Genomic DNA, 16199 nt, shown 5'->3' on the forward strand with positions numbered 1-16199 from the left:
ATATATATAATTATAATAAAGTTACAACAAATTAAGTTAATATATAATTATATATACAGTACCTAATTTATATATAATACTGTACAGACGATAGTAAACTCAATTTACCCGCCTAAACTCTCCGTAGCGTGGCGCTGGACGGCGGAAAGTAGTTTGGCTGCCCGATGACGTTTTGCCGAATTATAGGAGTTTTTTTACCATGTTTGTACGGACACCGTCGCAATTTTTTCGCCGTCATATAAGAATCCGAACTATAGGAACCCGTGTTATAGGGGGATCGACTGTTTATCAAATTATTCAAACTTCAAGTCACCATTAAAAATAAAAATTGCATTATAGTGAACATTTTTTTTAGTTAACTGTATAAGTTGGCGACCCCACAGAAAGACCGTCGCGACCCCCTTCTGGGTCGCGACCCATAGGTTGGGAACCCGTGATCTAGACTCAAAAAAGAGCAAATTAATACGATTCATCAATTAAGGTATCGGCAGCCAAAATTATGTGAAAAATATGGAATGAACGTTGAAATTGTTCGGCAATATCCACGCGGCAGAGACTTGGTCCATTGCCACAAAGTGGAACTACACATTCACTTTATAGAAGCGGTTTACGATTATTCTGTTTATTATTCACAATTGGAACAAAAGTAGAACATTTCTAAATATTTTTATGCCATAAAAACTGAAAGGAAAGTCATTTATTTACTTGAATTCCCTTTAAAATTTCATTTATAACATTTGGTATTTTAAAAATAAGTATACTCTAACCAAGCAAATTCCTAATTGCAGTATTTCGGTTATTAATGTTTATTAAGAGGAAACAGTTGTGCGAAACCGTCGAGAGGCGGAAGACGTTATTTTAGAACCACACAACAAAAGACAATTATGACCCAGAAACGTGTCTCCAAATATTTTAAAATAGTTCAGAAGTATGTCTCTAATTAATCATCGCGCAATTTCACTTTTTACTTTATTTGAAAATTCCGTTTTCGAACAAAACAAAATTTGAACGCATTCGTTTATTTCGTGGCTAATTAATCAGCGAGACCAGACGGATGATTTTAAATCCGATATTAAATTTACGTCACTGTGACGCGTGAACGCGCTCCTTTTGCCGTTAGAATAATCGAACTTTGGAAAGATTGAAATCCGGTTTAGATTTCAAAGAGACGAATAATTCACCACCCGTTCTAAAAATAACTCGGTATTAAATTTTATAAACAAGATTTAAAATAAAATCCCGAATAGGGGGGAAATTTTGTGTATTATCTCTCCTGATATCTCTTCACTTTTTTTTTTTTTTTTAAATTTAAATTCAAATATTTTAACGCGCATCTGGCAACGTACGAAATTGAAATTTTAAAGTCTAAATCGAATTATCGTCTGTCGCAACTCTTTCATCGATTACGTCTCATCGGGTCGAGTGCGCGTGCGCAGTACACAAGTTAACTCACGATCGAGGCGAATGGAAGAATCTGTGACATTTACGTTGTTGGGAGTTGTCCGTAAAAGTTGGCCCGTAAATGCGTCGTCGTCTGGCGACGGCCGTTGAGTACGATACGCGATGGGCGCTTTAATGACGACAATCGAATCCGTATTATTACCTTTTAGGAATTTACCTGGATTGACTTATTGGTTCCGAAGGGAAAATGTCGCAGAGATCGAAGTAGACGAAGAACGGGTAATGATGTTTTTAACTTTGTTTCCAAGACGTTTTACGTTCCTTCTCCTCGAAGTTATCGCATTGATCGGTAATTTCCGCGTTGACGGATTTCTCTTACGTACAGACAATAGAAATACTATACAATAACTTATAATGTTGTTAATGTATGCTAATTATCCCAATTTTCTAAGATCTACCTCTTTGCCATGCCAATAAGCCCTTTAACAATTTATTATACACATTTAATAGACCTTTTTCATTTGCTATGGCATTTAAACGGGTCTGTGGGGTAGAGGGGTCCCTTTTTCCTCCTTAAATTTAAAAAAAAAGAAATATATAGAAAATTTCTTTATTAATAAAATGTCGTCTTAAAGATCTTTCTTTCTGTTGGTAAAAATACATTAATTTTGGGGTCAGGAACCGCTACGGGAAACCCGCTCTCTTTTCTTGACAGCCGCGTGTTTAAACCGTTCTTAATTTTGTTCTTGCACTGTTATGATCAAAAATGTGTAAATTTATTCTATTGTATGATTCCTACATAATATCTTTTAAATTCTTGACAAGTGAAAGAATAAGCTTGTGTTAAATGAACTTGATTCCGAATTTTCTCTGTAGAGTATGCGTATCTTCTAATGTTTTTGGAATATTCGGTAATTTTGTTGTTAGAAGAGTACGAACGAGCTGAGTAATTGAGCGTTCGAAGTGTTTGGGTTATTTATGCGCTTCTTGGTAACATATTCAAAAACTGCTATTGAAATTTGCTGTGTGTTAATTGTTTTATTATGTAAATGAACATAATTGTGTATTAATAAAGAAAATTTGCAGTGTTTTATTTAAGTTAATATTTGACTTAAATTAAAATGAAAGTCTAAAACAAAGAAATATAGAATATAAGATTATCTATATTTGTTAAGTTATTGTGAGGTAAAATGAAGTTGATGTGTGGAACATTGAAATATTGTTTTTTCTCTATGCATATTTTAACGTTAACATTAAGAATTTTGAAAAAACTTCAGGTTTTTTTTTTATGCATTTTACATTTAGAGAAGATTTATAGTAAAAGCTATTTTATTTTTTCAATTTATTTAAATATTTTTTTTTATTATTAAAGTAAATAATACGAATGAATTATTGGAAGTAAAAGTAAAGAGAGAATACATCAAAGATTAAAAGTTATTAATATTCAGTCTTTTCATTGATGATAGAATATTAAATAAAATCAAGATAAATGTAAAAATCTTATAATTACATTAAATTCCATTGAATTTGAATTCATCAAAAATTTAATATTCTAATAAGTCTTTCTCATTAATAATTTTTATAAATAATAATTTAATCTGTATGTGTTTGAATAATTCTAATTGTTTTTCTAATTATTAATTAAAAACAAAAGTAATTTTTTTCACAATTAGATTTTAAACTAATTATTTTTATTTATATTTTCTATAATTTATGATTATCAAAATATAAAAGTTGAAACAATATTCAATTATAAACATTAATATAAAATTATTGCCATTCTATATATTTTATAATTTTTTCTATGGAACTTAATTTATGAACTTTATAAAGAATAGATTTTGAGTGGTGTGTTAACAGTCTTGTTAATTGATAAACAGTTTTTCTTTTGACTAATTCTATTTTTGGAATCTAATAGTTACTTTATCCTTTTATGAGCTTTAAAAACTGTTTGTTCAACTGTAACCTTATCAGAATACTTTACAATATTGTGTTATACAAACTTCTGATGATAGTTTCAGTTTAGATAATTATTCATAAAAATTATATAATAAAATCTTTTGTTATAAATGAGAATGTTTGTTATATTAAGATGTTTTTTCTTGATACTTATTCAATTATGCAACTTTAATTTATTAAAATTCTTTTTAATTTACAGTTAGGAGAAATGACTATCATAATTGTTCACTTCATTATTAAAACAAGTGGCAAGAAATAAAGTAATTTTATAAAAAAGAATTTTTTTTAATTTGAAGTTAAATAAAGTTGAAGAACAAGTTTTTACTTTAAGAAATGACTGATTCGTGTGCGAGAGATTTAAACAGATTTAATCGGATTAGTGTTGAAAGGTCTTGTCCCTAATTAAAAATGTAAGACTTCTTCACAAAGTCCTTTCTCCTTGTTTTTTTAAGAATTGGCTTAATTATTCTTTTTAAAAATGCATTATGAAATAAATTTTTGTCATACTGAATTTGAATATCTGTTTACGTTAAATATCTTTCATGTTATTGATTACTGGTAATATGAAATTTCCAGTCACAATAATATACTGTTTTTACTAGAAGCCATAAAGTATTGCCTGAACATTTTTTAGCCAATTTTCAGATTGTGTTTTTTGTTTTAAAATTACACTTTGGCAAAGAATTAATGAAATCATTTTGTGAATAGAGATGATAGCATTCTTTTAAAGCATTATGCTTTAAAAGAAAAAATGAAATATAACTCTTCATAATGCTTTTATTTTTAAAAAAGATATTGTAAAGCATTAGTAAGAATAACTAGAATTTGATTATTGCATATGAAATCCTTTGATTTTCTGTAATTTGATGATAATTTTCATTTTTATAAAGAAAATTGCTATAGTTATATTTATTAATGATGTTTAAGAGTATACTTTAAAATCTGTGTAAAATGCTAAGTATAAACACTAAAATGTTTTTACTGGAAGGATGAATGGATATAGTGATCTTGCATCTATAAAAAATTTTCAAATACATTAAATACCAGATATTTGTTTCTAAGATTCAGTAATTTTTAGAGTTATTTATTGTTTATTGGTTTTCAGAGCAACAAAATAATCAGGAAATGTTTCAAGAAAAATACTAGATGATTATAATCAAAATACCCCTATCAACATTGTCTAGAGAGATATTTAGCAGTTCAATTGGAATCAAATTTGATGACATTTCAGGACATGCGAAATATGTTTCTGTAAAAAATTAGCGCCGAAACTCACCACTTATGGTGCTTTGGATCAGTATGATTTTTGGCTGTGGGGACACTTAAAATGTATTATATATCTAGTACTGTACAGTACAGTACATGTTGTAAATTTAGTAGCCTCAAAAGACTGTCATAAAGCATGTGAAAAGCATTATGGAAAATTATGAGCAGCCATTGAACACACTCTTATCTTCAAGTTCTACACCTGTAGAGTAGGAATTGAGCAATATTTCCTGCATCACTAATATATCTCTATAGCATGAGTGTCTTGTACAGATAAATATTTGTTGCTTTCAGTGCAAAAGTGGTAAGTTATGTTACTATAGTAATTTTTTTTAATAGAAATGTCTCCTGTATGTCCTGAACTGCTAAATACAATCTCTCTGGGCAATATTGAATAGGGATATTTTAATTGCAATTATCTGATATATTAACGTCTATATTAATGTGTAAGTTTTGATAATTTTACTTTTTCCTCCAAATAAAAATACTATATAACTAGTGGTTAATATTAGGTAGGAATTTCCAACTGGCAGAACTTGGATCATATCTTAGAATAAAGTGTAAAATTTAAAATGATTTAGTTTTTTCTATTCATGTTTTAGCAGATATGCAACATTAATTATAATTATATAAATATATTAACATTTTCTCAATATTTATGGTCAATAAAATTCATATAATTATATGAAACTCTATGAATTATAACAGCCATATTTTTAAAATTATTTCTAATGTAGTATTTTTGAAATTATTTTACTGCTTTTGAAATCAAGATATATGAATGTTTTTTTAAATAAAATAGTTGTTATTTTAGTTATATTTTTCATTTTTTTGCTGGCACAATTGCCAAATATAAATGCCAAAGTCGAGTTGAAATATCATGCTGTGATGATATAGTTTTTGATTTAAATATTTTGGCTAATAAATTTATTAATGATTTAGAATAATTTATTACTATAGCTAGATGGGTTGAAATCTGTTGATAGTGATTAAATAATTTATTATTTAATGATGAAACATGATTTATAGAGAAACTGTCTGCTTATGTTTGAATCCCACTCTAGATTATTTTTAGATATTAATAAATATATTATTAAATTGTTAATTATAAATAAATGGAAACTACCTATTCAGAATAGTGGTGTTTTTAATCAATAAATTTATTAGACAAAATTTCTAATTAAGAAGTTATACTAATAATTGGAATATTTGATGTAATATTCCAATTATTTTCTTTTTTTTTTTCTTATTAAGTTGTATTTTTATAATACATTTATTAACTTATTAAACAGAAAGATTAAGAACTGGATGATAACTACCGAATTCATAATTTTATAAATATTTAATTGCTTGATTAATTCTATTGGATTTGAGAAAATATCATCAGACATAATAATGAGAAAATAACTTCTCTAAACAAGAATCAAATTATATTTAACCTACTTTATAATTTTATTTTCATTCTCTCTCTCCCCCCCNGGTAAAAATACATTAATTTTGGGGTCAGGAACCGCTACGGGAAACCCGCTCTCTTTTCTTGACAGCCGCGTGTTTAAACCGTTCTTAATTTTGTTCTTGCACTGTTATGATCAAAAATGTGTAAATTTATTCTATTGTATGATTCCTACATAATATCTTTTAAATTCTTGACAAGTGAAAGAATAAGCTTGTGTTAAATGAACTTGATTCCAAATTTTCTCTGTAGAGTATGCGTATCTTCTAATGTTTTTGGAATATTCGGTAATTTTGTCGTTAGAAGAGTACGAACGAGCTGAGTAATTGAGCGTTCGAAGTGTTTGGGTTATTTATGCGCTTCTTGGTAACATATTCAAAAACTGCTATTGAAATTTGCTGTGTGTTAATTGTTTTATTATGTAAATGAACATAATTGTGTATTAATAAAGAAAATTTGCAGTGTTTTATTTAAGTTAATATTTGACTTAAATTAAAATGAAAGTCTAAAACAAAGAAATATAGAATATAAGATTATCTATATTTGTTAAGTTATTGTGAGGTAAAATGAAGTTGATGTGTGGAACATTGAAATATTGTTTTTTCTCTATGCATATTTTAACGTTAACATTAAGAATTTTGAAAAAACTTCAGGTTTTTTTTTTATGCATTTTACATTTAGAGAAGATTTATAGTAAAAGCTATTTTATTTTTTCAATTTATTTAAATATTTTTTTTTATTATTAAAGTAAATAATACGAATGAATTATTGGAAGTAAAAGTAAAGAGAGAATACATCAAAGATTAAAAGTTATTAATATTCAGTCTTTTCATTGATGATAGAATATTAAATAAAATCAAGATAAATGTAAAAATCTTATAATTACATTAAATTCCATTGAATTTGAATTCATCAAAAATTTAATATTCTAATAAGTCTTTCTCATTAATAATTTTTATAAATAATAATTTAATCTGTATGTGTTTGAATAATTCTAATTGTTTTTCTAATTATTAATTAAAAACAAAAGTAATTTTTTTCACAATTAGATTTTAAACTAATTATTTTTATTTATATTTTCTATAATTTATGATTATCAAAATATAAAAGTTGAAACAATATTCAATTATAAACATTAATATAAAATTATTGCCATTCTATATATTTTATAATTTTTTCTATGGAACTTAATTTATGAACTTTATAAAGAATAGATTTTGAGTGGTGTGTTAACAGTCTTGTTAATTGATAAACAGTTTTTCTTTTGACTAATTCTATTTTTGGAATCTAATAGTTACTTTATCCTTTTATGAGCTTTAAAAACTGTTTGTTCAACTGTAACCTTATCAGAATACTTTACAATATTGTGTTATACAAACTTCTGATGATAGTTTCAGTTTAGATAATTATTCATAAAAATTATATAATAAAATCTTTTGTTATAAATGAGAATGTTTGTTATATTAAGATGTTTTTTCTTGATACTTATTCAATTATGCAACTTTAATTTATTAAAATTCTTTTTAATTTACAGTTAGGAGAAATGACTATCATAATTGTTCACTTCATTATTAAAACAAGTGGCAAGAAATAAAGTAATTTTATAAAAAAGAATTTTTTTTAATTTGAAGTTAAATAAAGTTGAAGAACAAGTTTTTACTTTAAGAAATGACTGATTCGTGTGCGAGAGATTTAAACAGATTTAATCGGATTAGTGTTGAAAGGTCTTGTCCCTAATTAAAAATGTAAGACTTCTTCACAAAGTCCTTTCTCCTTGTTTTTTTAAGAATTGGCTTAATTATTCTTTTTAAAAATGCATTATGAAATAAATTTTTGTCATACTGAATTTGAATATCTGTTTACGTTAAATATCTTTCATGTTATTGATTACTGGTAATATGAAATTTCCAGTCACAATAATATACTGTTTTTACTAGAAGCCATAAAGTATTGCCTGAACATTTTTTAGCCAATTTTCAGATTGTGTTTTTTGTTTTAAAATTACACTTTGGCAAAGAATTAATGAAATCATTTTGTGAATAGAGATGATAGCATTCTTTTAAAGCATTATGCTTTAAAAGAAAAAATGAAATATAACTCTTCATAATGCTTTTATTTTTAAAAAAGATATTGTAAAGCATTAGTAAGAATAACTAGAATTTGATTATTGCATATGAAATCCTTTGATTTTCTGTAATTTGATGATAATTTTAATTTTTATAAAGAAAATTGCTATAGTTATATTTATTAATGATGTTTAAGAGTATACTTTAAAATCTGTGTAAAATGCTAAGTATAAACACTAAAATGTTTTTACTGGAAGGATGAATGGATATAGTGATCTTGCATCTATAAAAAATTTTCAAATACATTAAATACCAGATATTTGTTTCTAAGATTCAGTAATTTTTAGAGTTATTTATTGTTTATTGGTTTTCAGAGCAACAAAATAATTAGGAAATGTTTCAAGAAAAATACTAGATGATTATAATCAAAATACCCCTATCAACATTGTCTAGAGAGATATTTAGCAGTTCAATTGGAATCAAATTTGATGACATTTCAGGACATGCGAAATATGTTACTGTAAAAAATTAGCGCCGAAACTCACCACTTATGGTGCTTTGGATCAGTATGATTTTTGGCTGTGGGGACACTTAAAATGTATTATATATCTAGTACTGTACAGTACAGTACATGTTGTAAATTTAGTAGCCTCAAAAGACTGTCATAAAGCATGTGAAAAGCATTATGGAAAATTATGAGCAGCCATTGAACACACTCTTATCTTCAAGTTCTACACCTGTAGAGTAGGAATTGAGCAATATTTCCTGCATCACTAATATATCTCTATAGCATGAGTGTCTTGTACAGATAAATATTTGTTGCTTTCAGTGCAAAAGTGGTAAGTTATGTTACTATAGTAATTTTTTTTAATAGAAATGTCTCCTGTATGTCCTGAACTGCTAAATACAATCTCTCTGGGCAATATTGAATAGGGATATTTTAATTGCAATTATCTGATATATTAACGTCTATATTAATGTGTAAGTTTTGATAATTTTACTTTTTCCTCCAAATAAAAATACTATATAACTAGTGGTTAATATTAGGTAGGAATTTCCAACTGGCAGAACTTGGATCATATCTTAGAATAAAGTGTAAAATTTAAAATGATTTAGTTTTTTCTATTCATGTTTTAGCAGATATGCAACATTAATTATAATTATATAAATATATTAACATTTTCTCAATATTTATGGTCAATAAAATTCATATAATTATATGAAACTCTATGAATTATAACAGCCATATTTTTAAAATTATTTCTAATGTAGTATTTTTGAAATTATTTTACTGCTTTTGAAATCAAGATATATGAATGTTTTTTTAAATAAAATAGTTGTTATTTTAGTTATATTTTTCATTTTTTTGCTGGCACAATTGCCAAATATAAATGCCAAAGTCGAGTTGAAATATCATGCTGTGATGATATAGTTTTTGATTTAAATATTTTGGCTAATAAATTTATTAATGATTTAGAATAATTTATTACTATAGCTAGATGGGTTGAAATCTGTTGATAGTGATTAAATAATTTATTATTTAATGATGAAACATGATTTATAGAGAAACTGTCTGCTTATGTTTGAATCCCACTCTAGATTATTTTTAGATATTAATAAATATATTATTAAATTGTTAATTATAAATAAATGGAAACTACCTATTCAGAATAGTGGTGTTTTTAATCAATAAATTTATTAGACAAAATTTCTAATTAAGAAGTTATACTAATAATTGGAATATTTGATGTAATATTCCAATTATTTTCTTTTTTTTTTTCTTATTAAGTTGTATTTTTATAATACATTTATTAACTTATTAAACAGAAAGATTAAGAACTGGATGATAACTACCGAATTCATAATTTTATAAATATTTAATTGCTTGATTAATTCTATTGGATTTGAGAAAATATCATCAGACATAATAATGAGAAAATAACTTCTCTAAACAAGAATCAAATTATATTTAACCTACTTTATAATTTTATTTTCATTCTCTCTCTCTCCCCCCCTTTTTTTTTGTAAGGAAAAATTACAAAATAATTTGTAATTCTTTTTACTAATAATTTTTCTTTAGTTTTAAGAGTTTAGTATTAATAGTATTTTTAATTTTTTATTGTATATTTTTGACATTTGAAATGATAGAAGAAGAAAAAAATCAGAGTTTTCTTCTGTGTTGGTAACAGTTATTGTTTTCAAGATAATTTAATTGATTTTTAATTTCAGTATTTTTTTAGTTTTATGAATATCTTTGTCTCCATTGATGATGATTAATAAAATGCATACTGCTTTTTTAAAAAATATTTTTATCATTTCCATTGATGTGAGAATGTAAGGTACATTTGAATCCTTAACACAACTAACAGTAATAAATAATCCAGAAAATTTAATTCTATATTTTTATAAAATTTTAACTTTCCTGCTATCTGCAGTATTTTTCTCATTCTTTATATTGTTTTTGAATTACAAGTAATTCAAATTATATATATAATTAATGACATTAGCTTGAATTTAATAAGCAGTTATCTAAATGCTGTTACCAGTTATATTATGTTAGAAGTCCGACTAGTAATGAATCTGCACAATAAGCAGATTTTACCGATTTTAGTCTGATTACAGGTCAATTTTTTCTTCTATAGTGTTGTTGATTTTTAAATTTAATTTTAAAATTATTGCAGTTATTGTTAGTTAATTTTAGTGTATCTATAGAAAAAACTTTTATATTGTGTGTAATAATATAATTTGTTTTTATTTAATTTATGAAGAACATATTAATTTTTAAAACAAATTAATATGTTCTTCATAAATTAAATAAAAACAAATCATAGAATTAAATTTTTCACTAAAACACAATTAAAAATTAAGTAGTGTGTTCAAGGAACTATATTTTTATGTCAGTAATATCTAAAATACTATTAACATTGAAATTAGCATTTCTAATTCTTTTTATTAAAACTTAATGACACATTCTCAGTTATTAATGAATAAAGCATGATTTTGATCATATAATATTCAGGAGAGAGATACATTATTTGGAAAGGCATCAGAAAGTAAATATGATACATCATAATGCACTATAAGAAAACACCTTTGTCACAAAAAAATTGAAAAGTTATCATAAATAGATAAGAATTTAATTATGATATTTCATTAATATATAAAGGCTGGAATTCATTATAATTTTTTTCTTTGCAATGAAGTTATCACAAAAGTATCATAAATATAATTGTTTTTTCACTTTTAATGTTACTAGATAATTGAAAATGCTTTAGACAAAACACTTCATTTCTAACAACAGATGATGTGGATAGTTTGAAAATTGTCTATTTTTTAAAATGCTTTTCATATGCTTTGAGTTTCCCCCAATAAAATTGTCTCAAATGTCTTTTCAATTTAAAAAAATGTACTTACAAATTACATAATTGATCAAACAANCTGCTATCTGCAGTATTTTTCTCATTCTTTATATTGTTTTTGAATTACAAGTAATTCAAATTATATATATAATTAATGACATTAGCTTGAATTTAATAAGCAGTTATCTAAATGCTGTTACCAGTTATATTATGTTAGAAGTCCGACTAGTAATGAATCTGCACAATAAGCAGATTTTACCGATTTTAGTCTGATTACAGGTCAATTTTTTCTTCTATAGTGTTGTTGATTTTTAAATTTAATTTTAAAATTAATGTACAGTGGAGTACCATTTATATATAACTATTTTAATCTCAAAACATTTTCTTTATACATTTAAATTCATTACAGTTTCATTCATGTATTAAAGACAACAGATATTACAATATCTATCTATATATATAACTCATTGAAAACAGTATGCTAAAAACGGGCACTAGAGGTGCCCCTATCATGTGTCATATTTCAAACATTTAAATTAACAATATAAATTATTATTATTCAATTGGCCAATAACAATATAAATAATTCAGTATATTTGTAATACGAATTTATTATTGTCACAGAATGCCTGTAACGTGCACTAGGGGGTGAATAATGGAAAAATGGATAGTTTTGAAAATTATATAGTGGACTCCCAGAAGGTAATATTTTAATATAGGAATTTATAATGCTGCTAGAATGCCCACTAGGGGGTGTCCGGACTACTAGTTCTTTTAGAAAACATGCTCAGAACTTCTACAATACATCTTTGTTTACACTCTTGTATTCATATTTACAGAATTAAATGGCTTAGAACTGACCCCACCAAGTAAGCTGCTCTCAGAGATGGAGGATTAGTCATCAATTATTAGCTGGTGGATGTTAAAAATCATATTTGTTGTATCTAGTAACAACAAAAGTGTAAAGCAATAGTTAAGACAGCATTTCTGTCTTAAGAATTTTTCATAATGTGAGTGATTTCAACTAAATTGTGGTAACTAAAACTTTGAGGTGGTAATAATACTAGAATTTTTTTACTCAGAAATATATTTTAATTGCAATTATCTGATATATTAACGTCTATATTAATGTGTAAGTTTTGATAATTTTACTTTTTCCTCCAAATAAAAATACTATATAACTAGTGGTTAATATTAGGTAGGAATTTCCAACTGGCAGAACTTGGATCATATCTTAGAATAAAGTGTAAAATTTAAAATGATTTAGTTTTTTCTATTCATGTTTTAGCAGATATGCAACATTAATTATAATTATATAAATATATTAACATTTTCTCAATATTTATGGTCAATAAAATTCATATAATTATATGAAACTCTATGAATTATAACAGCCATATTTTTAAAATTATTTCTAATGTAGTATTTTTGAAATTATTTTACTGCTTTTGAAATCAAGATATATGAATGTTTTTTTAAATAAAATAGTTGTTATTTTAGTTATATTTTTCATTTTTTTGCTGGCACAATTGCCAAATATAAATGCCAAAGTCGAGTTGAAATATCATGCTGTGATGATATAGTTTTTGATTTAAATATTTTGGCTAATAAATTTATTAATGATTTAGAATAATTTATTACTATAGCTAGATGGGTTGAAATCTGTTGATAGTGATTAAATAATTTATTATTTAATGATGAAACATGATTTATAGAGAAACTGTCTGCTTATGTTTGAATCCCACTCTAGATTATTTTTAGATATTAATAAATATATTATTAAATTGTTAATTATAAATAAATGGAAACTACCTATTCAGAATAGTGGTGTTTTTAATCAATAAATTTATTAGACAAAATTTCTAATTAAGAAGTTATACTAATAATTGGAATATTTGATGTAATATTCCAATTATTTTCTTTTTTTTTTTCTTATTAAGTTGTATTTTTATAATACATTTATTAACTTATTAAACAGAAAGATTAAGAACTGGATGATAACTACCGAATTCATAATTTTATAAATATTTAATTGCTTGATTAATTCTATTGGATTTGAGAAAATATCATCAGACATAATAATGAGAAAATAACTTCTCTAAACAAGAATCAAATTATATTTAACCTACTTTATAATTTTATTTTCATTCTCTCTCTCCCCCCCNCCATTCATGAAGAAGGTTCTCGTTTTTACCTGAAGGGCATGCTGTTGAAGATATAAGGACTGGAAGTTTTGCCCTGTAGAAATTTCTAGAACAGTCCAGAACATTTGAAAGTATTCGAGAGCATTCAACAACATTCCACAATATTGTCGACAATATCAACTTTAATATTCAAAAGAAAATTCTCAGTGAGGAGAGATTATACAAATTGATTGACACACAAAAGTTGAAGAAAGTGTCAACTTACCTACAGAATTTCTAAACTGTTTGCAAGTACCAGGAATGCCATTACACTGCCTTTGACTGAAAATTGGATCTCCAATTATACTACTCAAAAATCTGAAATCACCAAAACTATGTAATGGAACAAGGATGATCGTCAAACAACTATCGAATAACATCGTCGAAGCCGAACGTATGACTGGAAAGGACAAAGGACACAGTATTTATCCCCAGAATGCCACTGATCTCTACTGAACTGCCATTCCAATTTAAAAGACTGAAATTTCCAATCAAATTAGCCTATAGTTTTACAATTAACAAAGTGTAAAGACACACTTTAAAACATTGCGGCATCAACCTCAAAGACTCCTGCTTTTCTCACGGTCAACTATACATAGCTTTGCATCGAGTAGGAAATTCGAAAAATTTGTACATATATACCCCGGATAACAAAATGAAAAATGTTGTTTATAAACAAGTATTGTAAATAGTTAGAATATGTTTTCAATAAAATTATTTTACCTCTTACATTTTAAAGTTTATCCTTTTATTCCAACTACCACACAATCTCATATCAACTTCCTGAGCAGAGCCGGGTACCCCAGCTAGTTTATAAATGAAGAAAGAAAATAATTAATAGTTTAACGGATAATCCAGCAGATTGTTTGGCTATACAAATATAATTAAATTTGGCAAAATTATATCAAATGTTATATTGATAATTTTTTATTTCGATAAAATATGGCAGAAAAAAACTATATAAATGATTTGATGTATGAATAGAGAAGATAGTTCATAATTAATCAAATAAATATTTTAAAAGTTTGAGAAACCTCTTGATAAAAGATTTACTGCAAAAGTAATAAATTTTAGATTTATAGATTTATGACAATTTTTATCAATTTCTAAGATTTATATTTTAAATCTTAATCAGATTTTGCTTTATTTAGAAATTAAATCTCTTGACTTTATAAATATTTATATTTAATATTTGATTTGATTATTTGATCTTATTGAGTTTTTTGTTGCTGTCCAAAACATTTTTTCATGGAATTTTTCTTTTTAGATGGCCCTATTAAGAATTCACATCTTAAGAGTATTGAATGATTACTATAAATAATATTACAATATATATAATAGAAGGAAAGTATGGAAATTTGTCAAAAAAAAAAACTCTCCCAGAATTTTACATTTTTTGGATTTGGGACTTTGAAACATGAAGTAATGCAAAAAAAAAAGTTGGAAGTTTTTTCCTGTATGAATGGGTGTTAGTGTAGAGAGGCACGATTTTGTCTATTCACTTTGAAGCTTAATAAAACACTTGTGCCTTTTGTTGAAATTTCTGTTTTCAGGGAGGTGTGTGTGTGTAAGTGGCATTGATGCTATTAAATTTTGGTGATTAAAGGTGAAGGGGTGTGTAGTATAGATGGGGGCTGTATCTTATCCCAAGTGGGTTTAGACATAATAAAGATTTTACTCTTTACTAGTATTTAAAACTTTTTATAAAATTTATCTCTACTTTCAAAATTAAGCTTTTTGTCATCTTATAATTGAGAATCATTGATGATAATAAGTGCAGAGCGCAAACGGTTAGGAGTTAAAATTTGGTACACAGTTATGATATGTCATGAGAATGTACACTAAGAAAGGATTTTTGGAAATTTCCTCCTGAGGGGGAGAGGGTTAAGGATTACCCTGAAGAACTCTGTATCTACTGTACTATTTTAGATGCATTTTTGTGGGAAATTGCAAAGAATTCTCTAATTAGGCTTGGAAGAGGGGGGACTTAATTCTTGCACTCAGTTAAAACTGGTAAGATTGACTATATAACCGTCTGTCTTTATTCCTTTACTGTACACAATTTAAAGAATTTTTAAAATATGTTGGGCACTCAGTATGATAAACTCTTAAGTAAGAAAAGCTTTGTATATTGTAATAATTGTTATTTTATTTATTAATTATAATTGTATATTTTATTTATAACGAATATTTGTATACTCTATTAATCTAAGTTCTGATGATGATTATTAGATATGGTGTTTTAAGAAAAATATCTATAATCACTAAAAATAAATATTTTCAGTTAGAGTATTTCTTACTTGGTTTTGTCTACTTCTGACTTCGAGGATTGGAATGTATCAATTATATAATAAAGTCAATGGTAATGATTTATTTTAATTTAATTTATTTATTGTCACTTATTTGCCGGTTTTGACCTGTAGAATCCTCAAAGTCGGAAGTAGAAAGTAGATATTTTTTACTTGTTTTTAACTGAAAATATTTATTTTTAGTGATTATTGAATAACCAATC

The 16199-nt window shown here is 25.8% G+C and overlaps 1 long non-coding RNA gene across 1 annotated transcript in view; it reads left to right on the forward strand.

The window, feature by feature from the left end:
* Nucleotides 1–12585, forward strand: part of LOC111619956 — a 48888-nt gene extending 36303 nt beyond the window's left edge. The window contains exons 2-3 of the long non-coding RNA XR_002755844.1: nucleotides 12129–12206; nucleotides 12344–12585. This is a non-coding gene — a long non-coding RNA (uncharacterized LOC111619956). The remainder of the gene's footprint in view (nucleotides 1–12128; nucleotides 12207–12343) is intronic.
* The last annotated feature ends 3614 nt before the right edge of the window (nucleotides 12586–16199 follow it).

The sequence above is a fragment of the Centruroides sculpturatus genome, unplaced genomic scaffold (assembly GCF_000671375.1).
Source record: "Centruroides sculpturatus isolate CEXI.00-Female unplaced genomic scaffold, Cexi_2.0 scaffold235, whole genome shotgun sequence".
Lineage (NCBI taxonomy): Eukaryota > Metazoa > Arthropoda > Arachnida > Scorpiones > Buthidae > Centruroides > Centruroides sculpturatus.